The 23,036-nt window shown below is 42.6% G+C and overlaps 1 long non-coding RNA gene across 2 annotated transcripts in view; it reads left to right on the top strand.

Moving 5' to 3' along the window:
* LOC127542729 (uncharacterized) overlaps positions 1-19,587 on the top strand; it is a 147,806-nt gene extending 128,219 nt beyond the window's left edge. For both annotated transcript variants that reach the window (XR_007948805.1, XR_007948804.1), the window contains one exon: positions 11,532-19,587. This is a non-coding gene — a long non-coding RNA (uncharacterized LOC127542729). The remainder of the gene's footprint in view (positions 1-11,531) is intronic.
* The last annotated feature ends 3,449 nt before the right edge of the window (positions 19,588-23,036 follow it).

Genomic DNA, 23,036 nt, shown 5'->3' with positions numbered 1-23,036 from the left:
AACTGATATGGAAAGAGGAGAGAAAGAAAGTCAAAAGAAAGGATACCAGTGATTGCAAGAAGAGAAAGAACAAAGGGTAGATGGAGAATGAAAAGCAATCAGAGAGATGGGGAAAGGGATAAAAAAACAGAAAGACAGAAACAGAGACAGAGAAAGAAAGAGAAAGTACAACAGTCTTGTTCGAATGGAAAGGAGAGGGAGAATAAAGAGAAACCATTTGGGAGAGGGGTGGAAGACATAGGTCTGGTACCAGACTACAGAGATGAGATGGAGAGATACATAGGGAAAAGTCAACCAGGGATAGGTCACATTAGGGAAGCCAACTAGATATGATAGGAGCTGGAAATTTGTACTTGAATTTAGAATGTACTTGAGTTTGAATCTTGGCTCAGATGTTTACTTTGTGTGTCTAGGGAATTACTTAACATCTCAGCCTCAGTTTTCTCCACTGAAAAAAAGGTGGTTGTATTTCATAGCTATTAATTCTATATTATATAAATGTATAATCTTAAGAGTGATAGAGATAGAGGGACGAAAACCCTGGAGAAAAAGGAGGAAAGAATAAGGGAGGACTTTAATATGTCATTGGGGAGAGACAAAGAAAAAAGACAGTTGTGAGATATAGGAGAAGAGTGTGACCAGAGGATTTGGGGAGGGAGAGAAAAGATCTTTGCGAAAGAAGGGAGGAAAATAGAGAAGAGACCATTTTGAATGATGAGAGAAACAGAGATGAGACAACTCAGGTGGAAAGAAGGGAGAGACAAAGGGAAGGATTCACTAAATATGGGGCATGATATACAAAACAAAGCTTCTACTAGAGAGGGAGGAAAGGGAGTAAATAAGGGAGAGGACCATGGGCAATAAGTTGTGAGGCAGACCATGGAACCCAGATGTGTTGGGGGGGGGGAGAGAGAGAGAGAGAGAGAGAGAGAGTAAGTAAAGGGAAAGAACTACTTGAAAGAGAGCAACAGGAAAGACATAACTGTGATAGAATGGGGTGACAAAAAGAAGAAAACATGTGGATTACAAGAAGGAAAGAAGAAGATATACCATTGAAGAAGGGAGAAGGAATAAGACAATGAGAAGGGCCTGAGACAAAAACAGAGAGGGACAAAGAGAGATAACCATTGAGTGTTAAAAAGAAAAAGAGACAAGAGACCCTTAGGAAGGAAAATGAGGCAGGGGAAGAGAAAGTGAAGGGAATATGTGGGATAGAGGAAGAAGGAAAACAAATAAGAAGAGGAGAAGAGAGAGAAAAAATGAAAAAGGTGAAGAGGGATGGGGAAGAAAGGGACAGACCAAAAAATGAACTACATAAAATTCAAATAGTGATGGTGGTGGGTGAGGCAGCATGGGACTGGGAATCAGGAGGAGCTGAGTTCTAGTGCTGACTTACAAACCTACTCATTCCCTGTCCAGGAGCAGGGTTTTTTAAAACTGTCTAAGCCTACATTTCTTCAGGGTTAGACTCAATTCCACTTAAATTTAACTTTTAGTTCTATACCTCTGATCTGTAAGTAACAGAAAGAAAAGGAAAAGGTTGAATGGCTTTGCTGTGGTGACAGAGAAACTCTACTAGCAGCCAAAGGCTTCTGGGGAGTGGAGACAGGGAAAAGGAGCAGCCCTGACCCTCCTGTGTACAAAGCAAAGGTAAAAAATGAGAGGGGAGGGACAACAAATGACGACAGGAGAAAAATGGAAGGCAGAACATTTAGGATAAGGAAGTTTGGGGAGGTGAACACACAGAGAAAGAGAGAGAAAAGACTATTTTGTAATTGAAGATGAAGAGAAGGAAGAGACCAATGTGGAGGGTGGAGAGAGTTAGAGAGGAGGGAACTACAGGAACCAGTGGGGGAACATTTAAGGATGAAGAGGATGGCTCTGGGGGCAGCTCATTGTATTGAGAGTGTTCTATTTGGAGTCACAATACTCTGAGGTAGGAACTTGCTTTTGAAAATTACTAGCTGGTCAAATCACATAACTTTGCTTAGTTTGAATTTCCTCCTCTAAAAGAGATGGAGTTGGTAGCTAAGGGACACTACTAGGTGGATAATCTTATCAGGGATGAAGAGATAAAGGCAACCTCTACGTGGGTAGGTGGGCAGAAAAGAAAGTAAGTGAAGAGACTCAAGGAAGGCTGGACAAGGTATGGATGGTGGGAGAGAGAGAATAAGTGTCCTATGGATCACAGAACAGAAGGTAGAGGCAAAATTGTGAGTTAAAGCTCTTGTAAAACTCCTGGCTTTATGGCCCTTGGCTCATCACTTCAACTTTTAGACTCAGTTTCCTCTTCTTTCAAAAGAAGTCTTTGGATTTGATGGCCTCTCAGACGCCTTGCAGCTCCTACTGCCCAATCTATCTCTGCAGTTTTATGCAGGTCCCTTTCTCTCAGCTTCCTTCTCTCTAAAATGATGAGATTGTACTTGGAAGCCCGTGAGGACGTGTCCAAAAGCAAATCTGTGATTGAAAGAGAAACAAGAAACATATAGCTTGGCATTGGAGCCAAGGAGAGATTGGGAAATAGAGACAAGAGCCTTGTAAGGAGGTTAGAGAAACCGAGGGAGTGGACTAGTATGGAAAGAGGAGAGACAAAGTCAAAGGGATGGGACAGCAGTGGATTGCAGGTAGAGACAGACCAAAGGGGAGAAGGAGAGAGAGAACTGAGAGAGAATGGGGAATGCAGAGACAGCGAGAGACAGAGACAAAGACAGAAGCAGAGACAGATCATAAAAAGGAAGGGACTCAGTCTCCTCTGAATGCAAAGGAGAGGGAGAATGAGGAGAAAGCATTTGGAACGCTGTTGGTGAAAGGAAGAGAGAAACAGGGAAAAGTCAGCTGGGGATGGGAAACCAACTAGATAGCACAATAGATAGAACATTATACTTGAATTAAGATCCACCTGCATTTGAATCTTGACTCAGACATATTCTTTGTGAGTCTAGACAATGACTTAGCCTCTCAGCCTCCATGTCCTCTACTGAAAAAAGTGATTGTATTTCATAGCCACTGATTCTCTTTCCATCTCTGAATGTATTATTGAATGAGTGATGGGGGGGAGCAACAAATTTGAAAAGACTTTTTTCAGGGGAAAGAGGAAGAGACCACTGGGGAGAGAGGAGGAAGGAGGAAGGGAAGAGTTTCCCAGATCTTTGAGGAAAGACAAAGTGAAAAGGCCATCATGAAATATGGGAGAAGGGTGTGATCAGAGCAGTTGGGATGAGGGAAAGAAAAGAATATATCTTTGGGGAAGGACAGAGAGAGAAAAAGAGGAGAAAAACAGAGGGAAGGAGACACTAAATTGGATGGGGATGGAGGTGAGAGAAAAGGAAGGGTTCACTGAACATGGGGTAAATGAACAAAGGAAAACTACCAATATGGAGGAAGGAAAAGAAGGAAATAATGGAAGCAATCACTGGTAATAAAGTGTGAGGCAGAAAGTGAAACCTATGAAGTTGTTGCATAGAATCCAGGGTAACAACAAAACAAATAGAAAAGTACATGTGAGAAAGTGATGGTAAGGGAACACTGTGTATTTGGAGGCAAAGAGATGGGACCACTGAGTTGAAAGAAGAAAGAAGGAGGGAGGGGATGAGAATTGGGGATGATTTGCAAAGAAAAAAGGGGAACAAAAAGAAGGAAATATTGATACTAAGGGGAAGGGAAAGGAAGATACCACTGAATGGAGGAGTGAGATAGTGAGAAGGGACCAATAATGGTAGAAAGAGTAGGAGAAAGAGAAATAACCTCAGGATATTAATGAGAGGAAAAAAAGGCAAGGGAACTGTGGGAAAAAAAGGGGGATTGAGATAAAAGGAAGAGAGAATAAGGGAGAAAGGGGGAAACATAGCACTGATAAGAGAGAAAAGGAGAGAGAAAATGGAAAGTATGAACAATGATGGGAAGGAAAGGTCTATTGGAGTGAACCACTGATTATGGGAAGAGAAAGAAGGAAGAAACTATTGAAAAATGAGGGAAGAGGCAGACAAAAGAAGGATACGATAGGAACAAACAAAGTTACTACTAGAGAGGGACAAAAGGGAGTAAATAAGGGAGAGGACCATGGGCATTGAGCTGTGAGATGGACTGTGGAATCTTGTCTGTCTGTCTGTCTCTCTTTCCCCTGCTCCTCCATGTCTTTCTCTCTTCTTGCTTCTCACTACTCATTGGTCCCTTCCATTTGTCTCCAGCTTCTCAGAGGTATGTTCCCATTCTTTTCCCAAGTAGTCTTTTCCATTTTTTTCATCTTCTTTTCCCCATGCCCTGCCCAAACACATCTGGGTTCCACAGTCTGCCTCACAGCTTATTGCCCATGTTGAGAGCAGAAGGAAAATTCCATTAAGGTGGGGGGAAGAAAGAGAGAGAAAGGGGAAGATATCACAGGAAATGAGAAATGGGGACAAAGGAAAAAGAACCCCTGGTAAGGAGGAAGTGGTAGAGAGAAAGGACCAATGGAAAAAGAAGAGAGAGGAAGTAAAAAGGGAAGAGAGACAGAGACAGAGACAGAGACACACAGAGAGAGACAAAAAAGAAAGAGACAGAGAGAGAGACAGAGAGATAGAGAGAGAGATGAAAGAGAAGCAATACATCTACCATGAAACCGGACAAAGAGAGCTTGCCAGAGAGAGGCAGCAAATGCATGTGTAAGGGAAGAGAGAATTGGGAAGTATGTTCTGACGTAGAATTTTGATGCCACAAATGGTGATGAGACAGAAAGGAACACAGAGATGGTGGTAAGAGAGAGCTGGGTGGTACAGTGGTTATAGTGATGGGCTTAGTGTCAGGAAGAAATAAGTTCAATTTCTGCCAATATCAATAATCCCCTGACACTTCCTGGCTCCTTTGTTTTGGGCAAGTTGTTTCACCTGTCTTCCTCAGCTTACTTAGCTGTATGAGGTGGTAAAAACAGGCCCTACTTCCCACAGTTGTTGTGGGAACAAAACACATTAACATTTGTGCATTGTATAGCACATTCTTTACTTCTTGTCAGGCACTTAATCCTTATTTTTATTCCTTCCTTATTAAAATGATCTGATGTTCATCAATGGTCTTTAAGAATACTTAGAGGTCTATATCGCTAATAACATTTGTGCCAATGAGAAAAGGAGAATACACAGAGTGAGAATCAGGCGAGAGATTTCTGAGGAGAGCTGAGAGATAGAGGGAAAGCATTACAAAGGCCATAGGATGGGGAGAGGTAAAGTAAAGTGAGAACAGGTGATGTAAGGAGAGGTCATTGGAAGGTTTCCCAGATATAGAGAGAAACAGGGATAAACATTAACTTAGAGTCTCCTCAGCCTCAGTTTCCTCCTCTGACTAAAGTGGTTGTTTTTCTTGGCTCTGAGATCCCTTCCCATTCTAAATCTCTAATTCTAAGAGTAATGAAAGAAGGTGAAAATGACTATTATATGTTTTGTGGTGGAGGCACATAGAGAGAAATCTAGTGAAAATACCAGTGTTAGGAAGAGATCAAGAGAAATCCCACCGAAGAGTGAGAGATCAAAAGACAAAGAGCCTTTTAAATGTGTTGAGAAAGAGAAGAAAACTGCTGAAGGAGAGCAGAAAGGAAAAGGACCCCTGGAGATGGGGGAGAGGAAAAGAAACAAAGAGGAGAAACCATTCTGGATAGGGGTAGAGAGACAGTAGGAAAAGACAATTGAGAATAGAGAGTGAGGGGACTCAACAACATGAAGGGTCCACTCATTCTGGTGGGGAACAACAAAGAGTGGAGGTGGGAAAGACAAAATTAAGTACCATTAAGGAGTGGGGAGAGGGAGAAAACAAGGAAGAGATTGAAGATCTTCAGGGGAGAACCAAAGAATCAAAAATTAAGAAGTAAGTAGAATCAAGGAGAAGAAAAAAAGGCAAAGGTCAAAGATGACTTACTAATAGGGTTGGAGAGGGCATGGGCCACTGAGGAAAAGGAGACAGATACATGGAAGGAACCATTGGTTGAGGAAAAGAGAGAGAGAATAAAGGTCGTAGGCCACTAGAAAGAAGGGAGAGTGATGGAAGAGATCATTGAGAATGACAAAGGGAAGGGAACACTGGAATGGGAGCAATAGGAGAATAACATTTAGGAAAGGGGAAGAAAGAGAGAAATAAGAGGACTGAATCACTGTGAAATGGGGATGGTGGTGAGAAAATAGCCCACTGGGTAGAGAGCAAAGAGAAAGGAAAAAAAGAAAAAATCAAAGGGAACTCTGAGGATAGTGGGGAAAGATGAGAAAGGTACCACTGGGAGGGAAGGAGTGGGGAAAACAAGAGAAAAAACCATTAATGACACTGGGAAAGGAAGAAACCATTGTTTAGAGTAGTTGTTGAGGAGACCCAAGGGGAAATAAACACATGATACTGGAATAAGATCAGGAGGAGGGAGAGGAGAGAGACAGTGACAAAAACAAAGAACAAGACAAGAACACTTGGTAAGGAATTCATTGAAGAAGTTTTAGGTCTCTAAAACTTTGAGGAGATCACAAGTGATGCAGGAGGTATATAATAGGAAGGGAATTGTGATTAGAGGGATAGTCTATACCATATTTATATTTTTTCCTTTTTCTCTTTTTTGAAGCAATTGGGGTTAAGGGACTTATACAGGGTCACTCAGCTGGAAAGTGTTAAATTTTTGAAGCTGAATTTGACCTCAGATCCTTCTGATTCCAGACCCTGTGTGCTATGCACTGTGCCATCTAGCTGTCCTTAGGCCCTTATTCTCAGAAATTTCCAGCTGAGTTCCCAATTTGGCTTGACAGTTTCTAAGTTGAGGCAGACACCTAACCTCCCTCAGGCCTCTGAGCCAGGTGTGCTAGGATGTGGCCTCCAAAAGTTCCTTCCCCTTGAGGTTTGCGATTGTAGGAGGAAGAGTGATGGATCCCCACAGGCAGGATGGATCAGGACAGAACAGTCAGTGGGAAGAGGCCATTGAGTGAAGAGACAGACAAGGAGGAAGCTTGATGGTAGAGAAACATAGTGGACTCACGTGGGGAAGAGAATACGTGATGCTGAATATAAATAACAGAGTTCAATTTCTTCCCCCTAAAATCAGTGGCTGTTTGGCCCTAGACAAGTCTTTAACTGTCACCACTTCCTCGGCTACAACAAGTCCTCTGGGACTAGAAAGAGCCTCCAGCTCTGAGATTCTGGGCTTGGACAGGAGAGAAGGAAAAGATTACCTGCCATGGGGGCAGAGGCAAAGGGATGGAGATTCAGGGAAATGACTTCTTGCAGCAAGAGACATGCAGCTAACTCAGTACCATGGACAGAGCACAGGGAGAATCAAAGGAAGGGGCCGAGTGAGCATGTGGGCAGAGAGAGCGGAGGCTACTCCAGTACAGAGAGTCAGAGACAGACACACAGGTGGAGACAGGGAGACTCTGAGAGAGAGAAGACTTCTGGGTAATGGGGAGCTAGAGAGGGAAGAGACCACTGGGCGGGAATGTGAGGGGCAGAAGTCCAGACTGCAGGGAGGGATTAGAAGGAAGAGCCATCAAAGAGGAAGGGATACCTGGGGAAGGGCTGTGGGGAGGCTACTGGCTACTAAAGATGCAGAGAACACTGCACTGGACTGCAGTTAAATCCACCCTGAGACATTTTCAAGCTGAATCAGCCTCAGCAAGTCCCTGAAGGTCTCTCCATCCCTCTTTCTATCTCTGTAAGATTTTAGAACGTTGTATTTGATGGCTTGTAAGGTCCCTTCCATCTTTAAAATTCAATGAATAGTGAAAAGGGCACGAAATCCCTCAGGGGTTTGAGATGAGAGAAGAAAGAGAGTTTGCAGACTTTTGAGGAAGGGAGAGATTCACAGTGAATAGATAAAAAGGAAGAAAAATAGCTGCAGAGGGAGAGGGGGAAGAAACCACCTGAAAATGTAGATGAGAGAGAGAGGGAAATTGTTTCTATAGAATTGTTGACAGAAGTTTTGAACCACAAGGGAAAACAACAGAGGTAGAGCTCCAAAGGGAAGAAGGGACTGGGGAAGGGGAACGAAGAAGAGAATCATTTGATAATGTTACCATGTCATACGCTGTGCTAAATGCTTTATAAAAATGATCAAATTTGATCTTCCATCAGCCCTCTTAAGTAGGTTTGAGCAATATTTGAGCAATCATTTTGCTCATTAGAAAAGGAGTCACTCAGAGATTCTTATCTGCCCAGAGTCACACAGCTTGTAAATGTCTAAGGCTGAATTTGAAATCAGGCCTTCCTGAATTCAGGACCAGCACTCTGTCCACTGCACAAGCCGTGTCCCTGGAACCTGGATGACCTGATTCCAAATACTGCCCTCAAATAAACTCTTCTATTCTCTCAGACTCAGCCTCTTCTTCTCTAAAATGATAAGAGTGGACTCTGGAGCTTCCGAGGATGTGTCCAAGACCATATCTGAGCTTCTCATATTAAATGGGAAAGAAGAAACCTGTCACTTGGTATTGGGATAGAGAGAGAAAGAGTGAAACATAAAGTCAAGTGCCTTGGGAGATCAGGGAGCAGAGGAAGTCAAAAAGTGAGTAAAGAGTAAGAATAAAGTGAGGCCATTGTGGAGAGGAGTGAAAGACAGTGGTTTAAGATCAGATGAGAGATATGAGATAGAGAGACACAGAGGGAAATGTCAACTGGGATGAGCCATAATGGAAAAGCCAACTAGATGTCACAGAAATAGATCTTTGGACTTGAATTTAGATCAACTTGAATTCAAATCTCAACTCAGACTTTTTTGTAAGTCTAGACAACTACTTAATCTTTCAGTCTCAGTTTCCAACACTGATATGAATGGTTGTATTTTGTACACATTCACTCCCTTCCACCTATAAATCCATGATCTTATGAGTGATGAAAGGAGATAAAAGGGAAAAGACCTTTAGGGAAAAGGAGGAGACCACTGGGGAAAGGGAAGACATGAGTAAGAGAGAAGTTTACTAGACCTTGTGGAAAGAGAAAGAGAAAATTACATCATGAGATATGGGAGAAGAGCGTTAGCATATGCCTTAGTTGGGATGGGGGTAGGAAGAGAAATGAGGAAGGAGAGAGGGAGAAAGTGGGAGAGAAGGAAAGAGAGAAAGAAGGAGAGAGAGCTGCAAAGAGAAGGGAACTTTGTGGATGAGAGGAGAAAACAGAGGAAAGAAGCAACTAGCATGGCATGGGTGGTACAGAAGGACAAAGATGAGAGCTCACTAAACAGAGAAACATAGGAAAGCCAGGAGTAGAGAGGGAGGAAAGGGAAGAAATAAAGGAGGGGATGACAGGCAATAGTCTTGAGTCAGAATCCAAGAAATGATTGGGCAGGGCCTAGGAGAAATGAGATAAAGAAACAAATGTAAAACACTGTTTAGCAAAATGATGGGAAGGGACCATGAGGGAATTGCTAGAGACAAAGAAAAGGGACACCAGAGCAAAAAGAAAAGAAAAAAGGGATGGGAGAGAGAGAGAGAGAGAGAGAGTAAGGACCACTAGGAAGAGAAGAGAGAACAAGAGGAAGGCATCACTGAGAAAGAAAAGAGAAACAATAAGACAGAATACAGGAATAAGAGAATGGAACAGGAAGATGCCACTGAAGAAGGGAGGTGTGAGACTATGAGAAGGGGCTGATATGGATAGAGGAAGGGGACAAAGAGATATAACCACTGTGTATTAAAGAGAGGAGAAGAAACAAGACACTTGGGAAGGGAAAAGGAGGATGAGACAAAAGGAAGAGAGAAAAGGGGATTGGGGGGGAAAATGATAACACTCAAAGGGAGTGAGAAAATGAAAAGAATTAACTGTGATAGGGAAGGGAGAGACAGTCTAATAAAAGGGACCATTGAATACAGGGAAGAGAGAGAAAAGAAGAAAATGGAAGAGGTTATCAGAAATGGCAGAGGGCTGGAGAAGAAAGATATTGCAGGGAGCTGACATGGGGAGAAGGAAAGGGAAAGAACCACTGGTTAGGGAAAAATGAGAGAAAGAAAGACAAAAAGGACTATTGGAAATAGTAGTGTAGAAAGATAAGAGGAATAATTCATGGAGGATGGGTATAAGGGGAGAAAGGAGATACCACTAGAAATGAGAGAAAAAGATGAGAAAAAGGAAACAACCACTGGAGTGACAAAAGGAAAGGAAAACTGGGATGGAGAAAAGGGAGTAAACATGGGAGAAGGACACTATGAATATCTGGGGGAAATTCAGAGAAGAAAGCAGAGTGTATTTGTGGGTAAAAAAGTAAAAGAAGAAAGCACTTGCTAATGGGGGAATGCTAGGGACAGGCCCGAGCCCTATGCTGACTGCCCAGTGAGACAGGAAGGAAGAGCAGAAGGGATAAAGCAGCAGGGCCCAAGGATGCTCGAGAGGCAGCAAGGGCTCTGAGTAGATCAGGTTGTCAGGGACAGGGATGGGAATCCTAAATTTATGTCTAACACTCACTAGCTAGTGAAGGAAGTCTCCAGGTGGAGGGAAGAAGGCAAGAAAACAAGTATGAGACCATTGTGGATGGGGTGGGGCGAAAGGGACAGGGAAGGGTCCTGCTGGCCAGAGCCATGGGCTGGGGGTCAGGACAGGCTGAAGTGGAGGCTGCCTCACCAATTTAGAGCTCTGTGTCCCTGAGCAAGTCACTTACCACTTGCTTTAAACCTCAATTTCTTCTCTTAAATGATGCTCTTGAACTCAAAGACTTTAACTTCTCTTCTCCCTCTAAAATCCTATGGTTGAATGAGAAAAAAAGGACAGCTTGAGAACTGGAGTGAGAAGAGAGAAATACAGTTAGTAAACAAACTCCATTAAAGAGACAGACAAAAGCACAGAAAGAGTGACACAGGTAGAGAGAGACACCAAAAAGGGACCACAGAGAACTGGGAGCGTGATGGTGGCAAATGAGGCAGCTATTTCTCCTAATGGGCAAAGCATGGGGCTTGGAGTCAGGAGGACCTGAGTTCTAGTGTTGGCTTACAGGCCTACTTGTTCCCTGTCCAGGAGTAGATCTTTTAAAGTAAATCTCAGATTTTTCAGTGTTAGACTCAATTTATAGTGATGTTTCCTTCCAGCTGGAAACCTCTGACCTAAAATGACATGTCGGGAAAGAAGAGATTAAATGGCCTTGCTGTGATCCTTCGAAAATGGAGTTTAAAAATTGCCAAAGGCTTCTGGGGAGGGGAAACAGGGAGAAGGAACAAGAGGGGCCCCATTGTGTACAAGGGACAGGTGGAGAATGAAAGGGGATTGACAATAGGAAAATGAGAGGGGAAAAATGGCAGGCAGATGACTTGGGTTAGACCAGTGTGTGGAAGGGACAGTGAAAGTCAAGGAGATTCAAAGAGAGAGGGGAAAAACTATTTGGTAATTGGACTTGGGAGGGAGGGAAGAAACTGCTGTGGAGGGTGGGGAGAGGCAGAGAAGAGGGAGTTAAGGATCCAGTGGGGGTACATCTGAGGATGAAGGAGATAAGCAAGGGGGGAGCTCATTACCAGAATAGATAAAAGGTTGTATTCAGAGTCAATTCACTCTAAGTTAGCTATTAGCTTCTGAAAATTAAGAGTCTTATATGTCTTGTATGTCTTTCTCTTTAAAAGATGGAGATGGAGTTCATCATTCTGGGGACATTCCACTTCGATGATCCCTAGGGAGTGATGAAGAGCGAGGGGATGGCACATGGAAATGAATGAGCAGCAAAGAGAGAGAGTGGAGAAGAGAACCAGCAAAAGGCCCACCAGGCAAGGATAGTGGGAGAGAGAGAAAGTAAGTCTCCAACAACCAGAGTATGGTAAGTAGAGGGAAAGTGATGTGCATTCAACCAACCTCTTTTAAACGTACTGGCTATGTGGCCCTCAGCACATCATATAAACTTTCCTGTTGTTTCATTTTCTTTCAAAAAAGGCCTTTGTACTGATGACCTTTCAGACCCATTTCACCTCTCAAAGAGTCTATGCTTTTCCAAAAGAGTAGGGAAAACTACTTAGGAATAGAGACAGAGAAATGAGATTGAGAGAAAAGGTTTTTCAGGAAGGGAGAAAAATTCAGGGAATATCCCCTGGACAGCAGAAAGACAAGTAAGTGGCAGGAAGACAAAGGAAATGTAGAGGATGGTGTAGTAAGGAAATAAGCAAAGAAAAGAAAAAGGAGAGAAAAAATGAAAAGGATAAACAATGTGGGGAGGGAGGAGGCAGTGTAAAGGAACAGATCATTAATTAAGGAAAAGAGGGAGAAAGAATGAAGGAAGTGAACATTGGGAATGGGATCTGGGGAAAGAAAAAAGGGAATAATCACTGATTAGGAAGAAGAGGTAAAGAGCAATGGGGAAAGGAATACTGGAAAAAGTGGAGAGGGGAGATTACAAGGGGAGAAACCACGGAGCATGGAGACGGAGGAAGTAAGAAGGTACCATTAGGCAGGGGAGACAAAGCTGACAAGCTTTGGTAACAAGCCCTGGTGACAAGAAGAAGTAGAAAGGACCAATGGAAACAGAGAGGAGAGGAGATAGAAAGGGAAGGGAAGATACCATGGATGATGGGGATGGAGGGAGATGGAAGGTACCATTAAGGAGGGGAGACAAAGCTGAGAAAGAAATGGAAGGAAGTCCTAGAGATGGGGGCAAAGTGACAAAGGGAACAGAATATTAGGATCTGGGAAGGAGAAAAGGGAAAAAGCAAGTGAAGAGAACATTGTGAATAGCTGGGGAAAATAGAAGAAAGCAGAGAGTGTCTGTGGGAGGACAGCCAAGGGCTACAGTGTAAAGGAAGAAAGCACTTGCTAAGTGGGGAGTGCTGGGGACAGGCCTAGGCCCTGTGCAGACTGTGCAGTGAGGCACGAGAGAAGAGTAGGAGGGATAAAGCAGCAGGGCCCGAGGATGCTCTGAAGCAACAAGGGCTCGCAGTGGACCAGACTGTCAGGGACAGGGATGGGAATTCCAAATCTATGCCTGACAGTCACTAGATGGTGAAAGAAGGGCCAAGGTAGAGAGAAGAAATGGAGAAAACAAGTATGAAATCATTGTGGAAGGGGTCAGAGGCCAAAAAGGCAGACAGAGGTCATTCTGGTCAGAGCCATGTGCTTGGAGTCAGGATGGCCTGAAATGCTCACATTTCACAAGGCTGCCTCACAAACCTAGAGCTGTGTGATGCTGGACAACATATTTAGCACCTGTTTTAAACCTTAATTTCTTTACATTTTAAATTATGGTCTTGAACTTAAAGGCTATTATAAAATACTTTCTAGCTCAAAAATCTCGTCATTTTATGAGAAAAAAGAAGAAATCCTGAGGAAAGCCTATAGTTAGTAGGACAACAGAGAGAGAAACACATACAGAAAGAGAAACAAAAAAGGGTTCACAGACAACTGGGAGAGTGATGGTAGTGGGTGAAGCAGCTGGTTCTCCTAATGGGTAAAGCATAAGACAAAGAGTTAGGAGGACCTGAGTTCTAGGGCTTGGAACAAATTTACTTGTTCCACATCCAGGCACAGGTCAATTTAACTGACTAAGCCTTAGTATCTACAGGTTCAGACTCAATTCTACTTAGGTTTCCTTCCAATTTTATACCTGATCTCTAAGTGACAGAAAGGAAATGAAAAGGCCTTGCTGTGATAGGAGAGAGACTCTAATAGCTGCCAAAGGCTTCTGGGAAATGGAGACAGGGAGAAGGAACAGAACTGCTCCCACTCTGTATAAAGTAAAGGTGGAGAATGAGAGGGGAGGGACAATAAAGTATGGGAGGAGTTGGAAGACAAAATATTTGGGGTAGGAAACTTTGGGCGGGACACACAAAGAAATCCAAAAAGTGAAGTATAAGACTATTTGGTAATTGGACAGGGAGAGAAGGTGGGGAGAGGCAGAGAGGAGGGATTCTAAAGGACTCAGTGGGGGCACATCTGTGAATGAAGGGGCCCATCCTAGGGATATTGGGGGCAGCTCATTGTCCTGAGAGATAGTGTTCTATTTGGAGTCAAATACTCTGAGTTAGGAACTTGCTTCTGAAAATTACCAACTGGTCTAATTACTTAACTTTGCTTAGCTTGAATTTCCACTTCTAAAAAAAATTGGAGTTGGCCACTAAGGGGCCCTTCCAGGTGGATAATCTTATCAGTGACAAAGAGATAAGGGCAACCCCTATGTGGATAGGTGGGAAGAAAACAGAGTAAGCAGAGAAGAGACCCAGGGAAGGCTGAACAGGGTATGGATGGTGAGAGAGAGAAAATAAGGCTCCTACTGATTAGAGGATAGTAAGCAGAGTCAAAATTGTGAGTTCAAGCTCCTCTTACAAAACTTCAGGCTTTATGGCCTTTGGCTGTTCCTGGAAACTCTTAGACTCAGTTTCCTCTTTTTTTCCAAAGAAGTCTTTAGATTTGATGGCTTCTCAGACCCCTTCCAGTTCTAAGATTCTATGCTTTAGCAAGAAAGAAGGAAAAGACTGCTTGATATAGGGATAGAGGCAGAGATTGTGATTGAAGGAAAAGGTTTGTGAGGAAGGGAGAGAAGCGCAGGGGATGGAATAACATGGACAAAAGGAAAGGATAGTCAGAGGAAGGGGCCAAATAAGGATGTGGGGACATAGAGTGTATGCTAATCGAGCAAAGAGAGACAGAGGTAGAGACAGACACTTGTAGACAGAGAGAGAGACGACTACTTGGTAATAGGGAGCTTGAGAGAGAAAATACCACAATACTAGAGTAGGAGGGGCTGAAGTCCAGGACCCTGGGGAGAGTAGAAGAAGCAGGGCTCAAAAGAGTATACCTGGAAAAGGGCTAGAGGAGACAGCTGGTCATTAATGATGGAGAAAGTAATGCCCTTGAATCCAGATCTTACCTCAGATCTTTTAAAGCTGAAATAGCCTTGGCAAGGCTTTGAAGGCCTCTCAGCCTCAGATTCATCCACTGTAAAAGGTTGGGTAATTGAATTTGATGGCCTCTAAGATTCTTTCCAGCTTTCAAATCCCATGAATGTTGGTAAGCTGAAGGTAAGACATCAGAAGAGAGAGATAGAAAACTTGTGAGGAAGAGAGAGATTCACAGAGAATGGAGAGAGAGGAAGAGAAAAAGCTGTAGAGGGAGAGGGGGAAGTTATTATCATAACTTGATAATGTAGATGACAGAGAGGGAAAGTGCTCTTATAGAATTGCTAACAGAAGTTTTGAACCACAAGAGAGAAAAGTAGACAGAGAGATCCAAAGGGAAGAAAAGGATTAGGGAAGGGAAAAGGAAAGAAACAAGTATTTGTTAAGTGGCTATCACGTGTCAGACTTGGTGCTAAGCTCTTAACAAATATTATCTCATTTGGTGTCCACAACAGTGCTCTGCAGCAGGTGTGATCATTATTGTCATTTTCCGTTTAGAAAACTGAGACACACAGCGTTTGTAACTTACCCAGAGTCCCACAGTTAGTAAATGTCTGAGGCTTGATTTGAACTCGGGTCTTAGTGAGTCTAGGCCCAGAACTTTGTCTACTGCACTAGCAGCATCTGGGGAGCCAAGATGACTTGTTTTCAAATCTGACTCCACACATGTAATCTCTACATGACTCTGGGCAAAAGACTTTAATTCTTTCAGTCTCCATTTCCTTCTCTCTAAAATGAGGAGATTATACTCAGAGGCCTGGAAGGACAAATCCAAGACCATAGAATTGAAGAAGAAAAGAAAAATCATCACTTGCTATTTGGAGAATGGGAGGGAGAGAGTGAAACAGAGGCAAGAATCCTGAGAGGAGCAAAGAGAGAAAGAGGGAATGAACTGGGGTGGAAAGAGGAGAGGGAGAAAGTCAAAGGGAAGGAAAGCCAGTGGATTGAAGGAAGAGAGAGAGAACAAAGGATAGAAAAAGACCGAGAAGTCAGAGAGATGGGAGAAGGGAGACAGAGACAGAAAGAGATGGAGAGATACAGAAATAAAAACAGGAAGAAAAATAAGGGACAAACAATGTTCTTTCAATGGAAAGAAGAGGAAAAATGAAAAACCACTGTGGAGGGAGAGAAAGAGATATCTGCTACCAGAAGATAGATGAGAATGAGAGAAACATAGGAAAATGTCACCTGGAGATGGGCCATACTGGGGAAGCTAACTAGTTGTCATATAGGATAGAACTCTGTACTAGAATGTAGATTTATATAAGTTTGAATCTTGGCTGAGATAAGTTCTTTGTGTCTGGGCAATGAAGTAACCTGTCAAGCTCAGTTGCCTCCACTGAAAAAAAGTGATTCTATTCCATAGGCACTAATTATCTTCCAGTTATAAATCTATGATCTTATGAGTGAAGGATGGAAATAGAGAAAAAAACTGAGACTATTGGGGAAAAGGGAGTAAAGAGTAAGGGAGCAGTTTTCTAGGTCCTTGGGGAAGAACAACAAGAAAAAACAACCATGAGATATGAAACTAGGGCAGTTAGGCTCAGGGAAAGAAAACAAGAATGTTGAGAGAAGAAAGAGGAAGAGAGAAAAGGAAAGGGGCCATTTTGGATGAGAGAAGAGGGGATAGAAGAGGGATAAAGAAGAAAAAAAGCACTTTATTAAGGAGAGAAAAGCAGAGAAGAAGTTATTGGAAAAGATAAATGGGTAGCCAGAATACAAAAGGAACATAGAAGATGGTGCACTAAAAAAACAAAGAAAAAAGAAGGCAAAGAGAATGAAAAAGGAGGAATAGGGTTGGGAAGAGAGGAGCGAAGAGAGGAACAGATCATTGATTAGGGAAAAGAGGCAGAAAGAAGGAACGAAGGGACTGGTGGAAATAGGATGTGTGGAAAGAAAAAGGGAAAGCACCACTGCTTAGGAAGAAGACAGAGAAAGAAAGAGGGAAGGGATCATTCAAAAAGGAGGAGAGGGGAGAATAAAAGGAAGAGACCATGGAGGATGGTTATGAGAGAGGAAGGGAAATACCATTAGGGAGTGGAAAGAAGGTGAGAGCAAAAGGAAAGGCACCCCACGGGATATGGGCAGAATGACATGAGGAAAAGAAAAATGGGATTGAGAAAATGGAGAAAAGATAGGAAGAGAACACTGTGAAAATCTAGGGGAAATACAGAGAAGAAAGGAGAGCACATTTGTGGGAGGACAGTCAATAACTAAAGAGCAGAGAAAGAAAGCACTATGTAAGGGGTATGTGTGCTGGGGACAGACCTTGCCCCTGTGCAGTGACACAGGAGAGAAGAACAGGAGGGATAAAGCAGCAGGGCCCGAGGATGCTCAGGAGGTAGCAAGGGCTCACAGTGGATCAGACTATCAGGGAAAGGGATGGGAATTCCAAATCCAAGCCTGACACTCACAGTCTGGTGATGGAAGTGCCCAAGTGGAGGGAGGAAAGGGAGAAAACAAGTATGAGACCATGGTGGAGGGGGGTGGGGTCTAAGAGGCAGAGAGAAACAGAACCTGTTTCTTTTGTTCTAAAATGATGGTCTAAACTCACAAACCTTGAAGGTCCTTTTCAGTTTTAAATTTTATGATTTTATGAGAAGGAAGAGGAAAGCCCCAAGGAATGAAGGGAAATACAGTTAGCAAGAAAACTCCATTAAAGAGACAGAGGAAAAGACAGAGACAGACTGATGGAGAGAGACAGAGACACAGGGAAGGGACCACTGAGAATTCAGATAGTGATGGCCACGGGTGAGGTAGCTGATCCTCCTACAGGTAAAGCATGGGGCTTGTAGTCAGGGGGCCCCGAGTTGTGGTGCTAGGAACAAACCTACTTGCTCCCTGTTCAGGAGCAATGTCAATTTAACTGACTAAGCCTCAGGTTTTTCAGTTAGTCTCAATTCCCTATCAGAAGTTCTGATCTCTAAGTGACAGAAAGAGAAAGAAAAGGCTAAATGGCTTTTCTGTGGTGGCAGAAATACTAACAAAGCTGCCAAGTAGAGAAGGGGCAGGACTGGCCCCACTGTGTACTAAGGAAAGGTGCAGAATGAAAGGGGATGAGCAACAGGGAATGAGAGGAGGAAGAAGGAAGGCAGAGCATCTAGGATGGGAAAGTTTGGGGGAGTGACACAGAGAGGTTCAAAGAGAGAGAGAAAAGACTAGTAATTTGACAGGGAGAGAAGGAAGATGGCACTGGGAAAGGTGGGGAGAGGCAAAGAGGAGGGAGCTAAAGGACCCAGTGGGAGCACATTTAAGGGTGAAGGGGATGGGCTGAGGGCAACTTACTGGTAATACAGAATGTTGTACTTGGAGTCAAATAACCCTGACTGAGCAAATTCCTTTTGAGAATTACCAGCTGGACAAATCTCTTAACTTTTCTCAGCTTTAATTTCCTCCTCTAAAAATAACATGGAGTTGGAGCTGGCCCCAAAGGGTCCCTTCCACTTGGATGATCCTATCAGAGAAGAAGAGAGAAGGGAAAGCCATATAGGAATAGATTGCAGGAAAGAGAGGAAGCGGAGAGACCCAGGAAAGGTCCCACTCTGCATGGATGGTGGGAAAGAGACACAACATGTCTCCTACCAACCAGAGTATCATAAGGAGAGTCAAAATGATATGAGTTGAAACTACTCTTGCCAACCGGCTGGCTTTCTGGCCCTCGGCACATCACTTTACCTTTCAGACTCAGTTTCCTCTTCTTTCAGAAGAGACTTTGGGATTTGATGGGCTCTCAGACTCCTTTCCAGCTTTCTAAATATCTATACTTAGAGAGAAAAAGAACTATAAGACATTGGGGTAGAGACAGAGAGATGGAGATTGAAGGAAAAGGCTTCTGGGATAGGGAGAGAAATGAAGGGAAGGGGACCCTATGGATAGAGGAAAGAGACAAAGGTAGGGGTCAAATGAGAATGTGAGGAGATAGAGAAGAGGATAATCTGAGAGACAGAGAGAGAGAAAGAGAGAGACAGAGAGAGAGAGACAGAGACAGAGACAGTTAAAGAGAGTTACTTGGAAAGAGAGACATATGGAGACCAAAGACTTAAAGAGAGAAAAGACTTTTAACAGGGGGAGAGCTGAAGACTAGATGACTTGAGTTCAAATTCTACACACCAAATTCTCTATAACTCTGTACAAATCACTTCTACGCTCTCTTTCCATTTCCTTTTCTCTAAAATGATGAGATTATCCTTAGGAACCTCTGAGAACATGTCCGAGACCATATTGGTGATTCTGGGATTGAAGGAGAAAGAAGAAAAATACCACTTGGAGCTGGAATATAGAGACAGTGAAATAGACACAAAATCCTTGTGGAAGAGACAGAACTAGTATGGAAAAAAGGGAAGAAGTCAAAGGAAGGGATACTAGAGGATTGAAGGGGGAGAGAGGCCTACAGAGAAAGACAGAAAGGAAGTCAGAGAGACAAGAGAAAGGGAGACAGAGACAAAAAGAGAGAAAGGAGGAATAGTCTTCTTTAAATGGAAAGAAGAGGGAGAATGAAGAGAAACCACTGTGGTAGAGCAGAGATATAAGAACAGATGAAAGAGATGAAATGGAGAAACACTTAGGGAAAAGTCATCTGGCGATGGGTCATACTGTGGAAGCCAAGTAGATTTTTAGATCAACTTTGAATCTTGACTCAGTCATTTTCTTTGTGAGTATGGTCAGTGACTTAACCTCTCTGACTCAGTTTCCTAAAATGAAAAAAAGTTGCATTTCTTACCCACTAATTACTGTCCAGCTATAAATTTGTGATGCCATGTGTGAGGGAAAGAGATAGAGAAAAGTAAAAGAACATGATTTAGGGAAAAGAGAAGGAGACCACTGGGGAAAGAGGAAAAAAACTAAGGAAAGTTTCCTAGGTTCTTGGGGAGAGACAAAGAGAAATGGCTGTCATGAGATATAGGAGAAGAGTGTGACTGGGGTGGAGGCTAAAGAGACAAGATCTTTGGGGAAGAAGTGAGAGGAGAAAAGGTGTCATTTTAAATGAAGGAGAGAAAGGTAGGATTGCGGGGGGAGACAAATGGAAAAATTTACTAAATATCATTGGGAGAAAGAAACAAAGCACAGCCGCTAGTAGGAAGGAAAGAGAGGGAGGAAATAAGGGAGGGAACCATTAGCAATAGAAGATCAGGCATATAGTGGAACCTAAGAAGTAATTGGACAGGGCATAAGAAAAATAATAAACAAATGGAAAAGACATCTTGGGAAAAGGATAACAAGGGACCATTGGGGATCTGGAGACAAATAGAAGGGACCATTGGGTAGACAGAAGGAAGAGAGAAACAGACAGACATATATAGTGACATAGCCAGACAGCATAAAGGGAAAGAACCCTTTTGGTCCTTTAGAAGGAAGAGAGATATGGGGACGAAGGGTGAAGGAAGATCTCATTAGAGAGGGTAAAAAAAGCTGAGAAACAAATGGAAGGAACCACTGAAGATGGGGGCAAAGTATGTCTTTGGGAAGACAGCCAATGGCTAAATGGCTAAAGAACAAAGGAAGAAAGTACTTGCTAAGGGGGGAATGCTGGGAACAGGCCTGGACCCTGTACTGACTGTGCAGTGAGACAGGAAAGAAGAGCAGGAGGGATAAAGCAGCAGGGCCTGAGGATGCTCTGAGACAATAAGGGCTGAGATGGATTGGACTGTCAGGGACAGAGATGGGAATTCCGAATCCAAGAGTGACACTCAAAGCCTGGTGAAGGAAGAACCCAGGTGGAGGAAAGAAAGGGAGAAAATAAGTATGAGACCAATGAGGAGAGCGCTGGGGCCAAAGGAACAGGGAGGGGCCATGCTGGACAGAGCCACGGGCTGGGGGTCAGGACAGGCTGAAATGGAGGCTGCCTCATAAACTCAGAGATGTGTGACCCTGCACAAGGCACTTAGCACCTACTTTAAACCTCAGTTTCTTCTCTTCTTACTAATTCTTAATTAAACAGGAAAAGAAGAAAGAGGAAGGTGTTATGGAGGGTGGGGAGAAGCAGAGAGCAGGGAGCTAAAAAACTCAGTAGGGGCACATCTGAGGATGAAGGAGATGGGCTCGTAGGTAACTTTTTGCTAGTACAGCTAGAAGATCTAATCACCCTGAGTTAGCAACTTGTTTCTGAAATTAAGAGCTGATCAAATCATTTACTCAGCTTGGATTTCCTTCTTTAAACAAGATGAAAATGGAGTTGGCCACTCTGGGGATTTTCCAGTTGGGAGATTCTATCATTGAGAAGAGAGAAGGGCAAACCCCGTGGAAATGGTTGGATAGGAAAGAGAGTGGGGAAGAGAACCACTGAACCACCCCCAGGGTATGGATGGTGAAAGAGAGAGAGAGAGAGAGAGAGAGAGAGAGAGAGAGAGAGAGAGAGAGAAAAGCAAATCTGCCAACCAGAGAATAGTAAATAGAGGCAAAATGATGTGTGTTCAACTTCCTCTTGTAAACTTAATGGCTGTGTGGCCCTTGGCATATCACACAAACTCTCTAGCTCAGTTTCCTTTTATTTAAAAAGAGGTCTTTGGACATGATAGCCTCTCAGGTCCATTCCAGCTGTCTATGATTAAACACTTTTTCTTTTTTTTTAATTAAAGGTTTTTTTTTTTTTTACTTTCAAAATATATGAATGGCTAATTTTCAACATTCACCCTTGCAAAACCTTGTGTTCCAAATTTTTCTATCCTTTCTCCCTACCCCATCCCTTGGATGGGAAGTGATCCAAATATGTTAAACATGAACAATTCTTCTATACATATTTCCACAAACATCATGTTATACAAGAAAAATTAGATCAAAAAGGAAAAAAATGAGAAAAAACAAAATGCAAGCAAACAACCACAAAAAGAGTGAAAATGCTATGTTGTGAACCATTCTCAATTCCCACAGTCCTCTCTCTGGGTGCAGATGGCTCTCTCCATCACAAGATTAGTGGAACTGGCCTGAATCATTTCAATGTTGAAAAGAGCCATGTCTATCAGAATTGAACATCATATAGTCTTCTTGTTGCTGTGTACAATGATCTCCTGATCCTGCTCATTTCATTTAGCATCAGTTCACATAAGTCTCTCCAGGCCTTTCTGAAATCATCCTCCTGATCATTTCTTATAGAACAATAATATTCCATAACATTCATATACAATAACTTTTTTAGCCATTCCCCAACTGATGGGCAGCCACTCAGTTTCCAGTTCCTTGCCACTCCAAAGAGGGCTCCCACAAATATTTTTGCACATGTGGGCCTCTTTCCCTCCTTTAAGATCTCTTTGGGATACAGACCCAGTAGAAACACTACTGGGTCAAAGGGGATGCACAATTTGATAAACCTCTGGACATAGATCCAAATTGCTCTCCAGAATGATTAAATCAGTTCACAACTACTTCAACAATGTATGTACTCCCAGTTTTCCCATAACCTCTCCAACATTTGTCATTTATCTTTTCCTGTCATCTTAGCCAATCTGACAGGTATGTAGTGGTACCTCAGAGCTGTCTTAATTTGCATTTCTCTAATCAATAGTGATTTAGAGCACTTTTTCACATGACTAGAAGTGGTTTCAATTTCTTCACCTGAAAATTATCTGTTCATATACTTTGACCATTTATCAATTGGAGAATGGCTTGAATTCTTATAAATTTCAGCCAATTCTCTATATATTTTAGAAATGAGGCCTTTATCAGAACCCTTGAATGTAAAAATTCATTCTACGTTATGCTTTGTATGTACAAAACCTTTTTAACTTAATATAATCAAAATTATCCATTTTGTATTCAATAACATACTCCAGTTCTTCTTGGCCACAAATTCCTTACTTCTCCACAGATCTGAAAAGTTTTGTTCTTCTAATAGCTTATAATGTCACTCTTTATGTCTAAATCATGAACCAATTTTGATTTTATCTTGGCATAGGATGTTAGGTATAGGTCAATGCCTAATTTCTACCATGCTAATTTCTAACTTTCCCAGTAGCTTTTGTCAAATAGTGAGTTCTTATCACAAAAGCTGAGGTCTTTGGGTTTGTCAATTACTATAGTCATTGACTATTTTGTCCTGGGAACCTAACCTATTCCACCAATCAACTATTGTATTTCTTAGTACCAAATGGTTTTGATGATTGCTGCTTTATACTATAGTGTTAGATCTGGTACAACTAGGCCACCTTCATTTGCATTATTTTCATTAATGCCCTTGAAACTCTTGACCTTTTGCTCTTCCAGATAAACTTTGTTATTATTTTTTCTAATTCTGTAAAATAATTTCATGGGAGTTTT

Source organism: Antechinus flavipes, chromosome X (assembly GCF_016432865.1).
Source record: "Antechinus flavipes isolate AdamAnt ecotype Samford, QLD, Australia chromosome X, AdamAnt_v2, whole genome shotgun sequence".
Taxonomy (NCBI): domain Eukaryota; kingdom Metazoa; phylum Chordata; class Mammalia; order Dasyuromorphia; family Dasyuridae; genus Antechinus; species Antechinus flavipes.
Note: the sequence above shows the minus strand (reverse complement) of the source record. Positions and strands in the feature narration are given on the sequence as shown.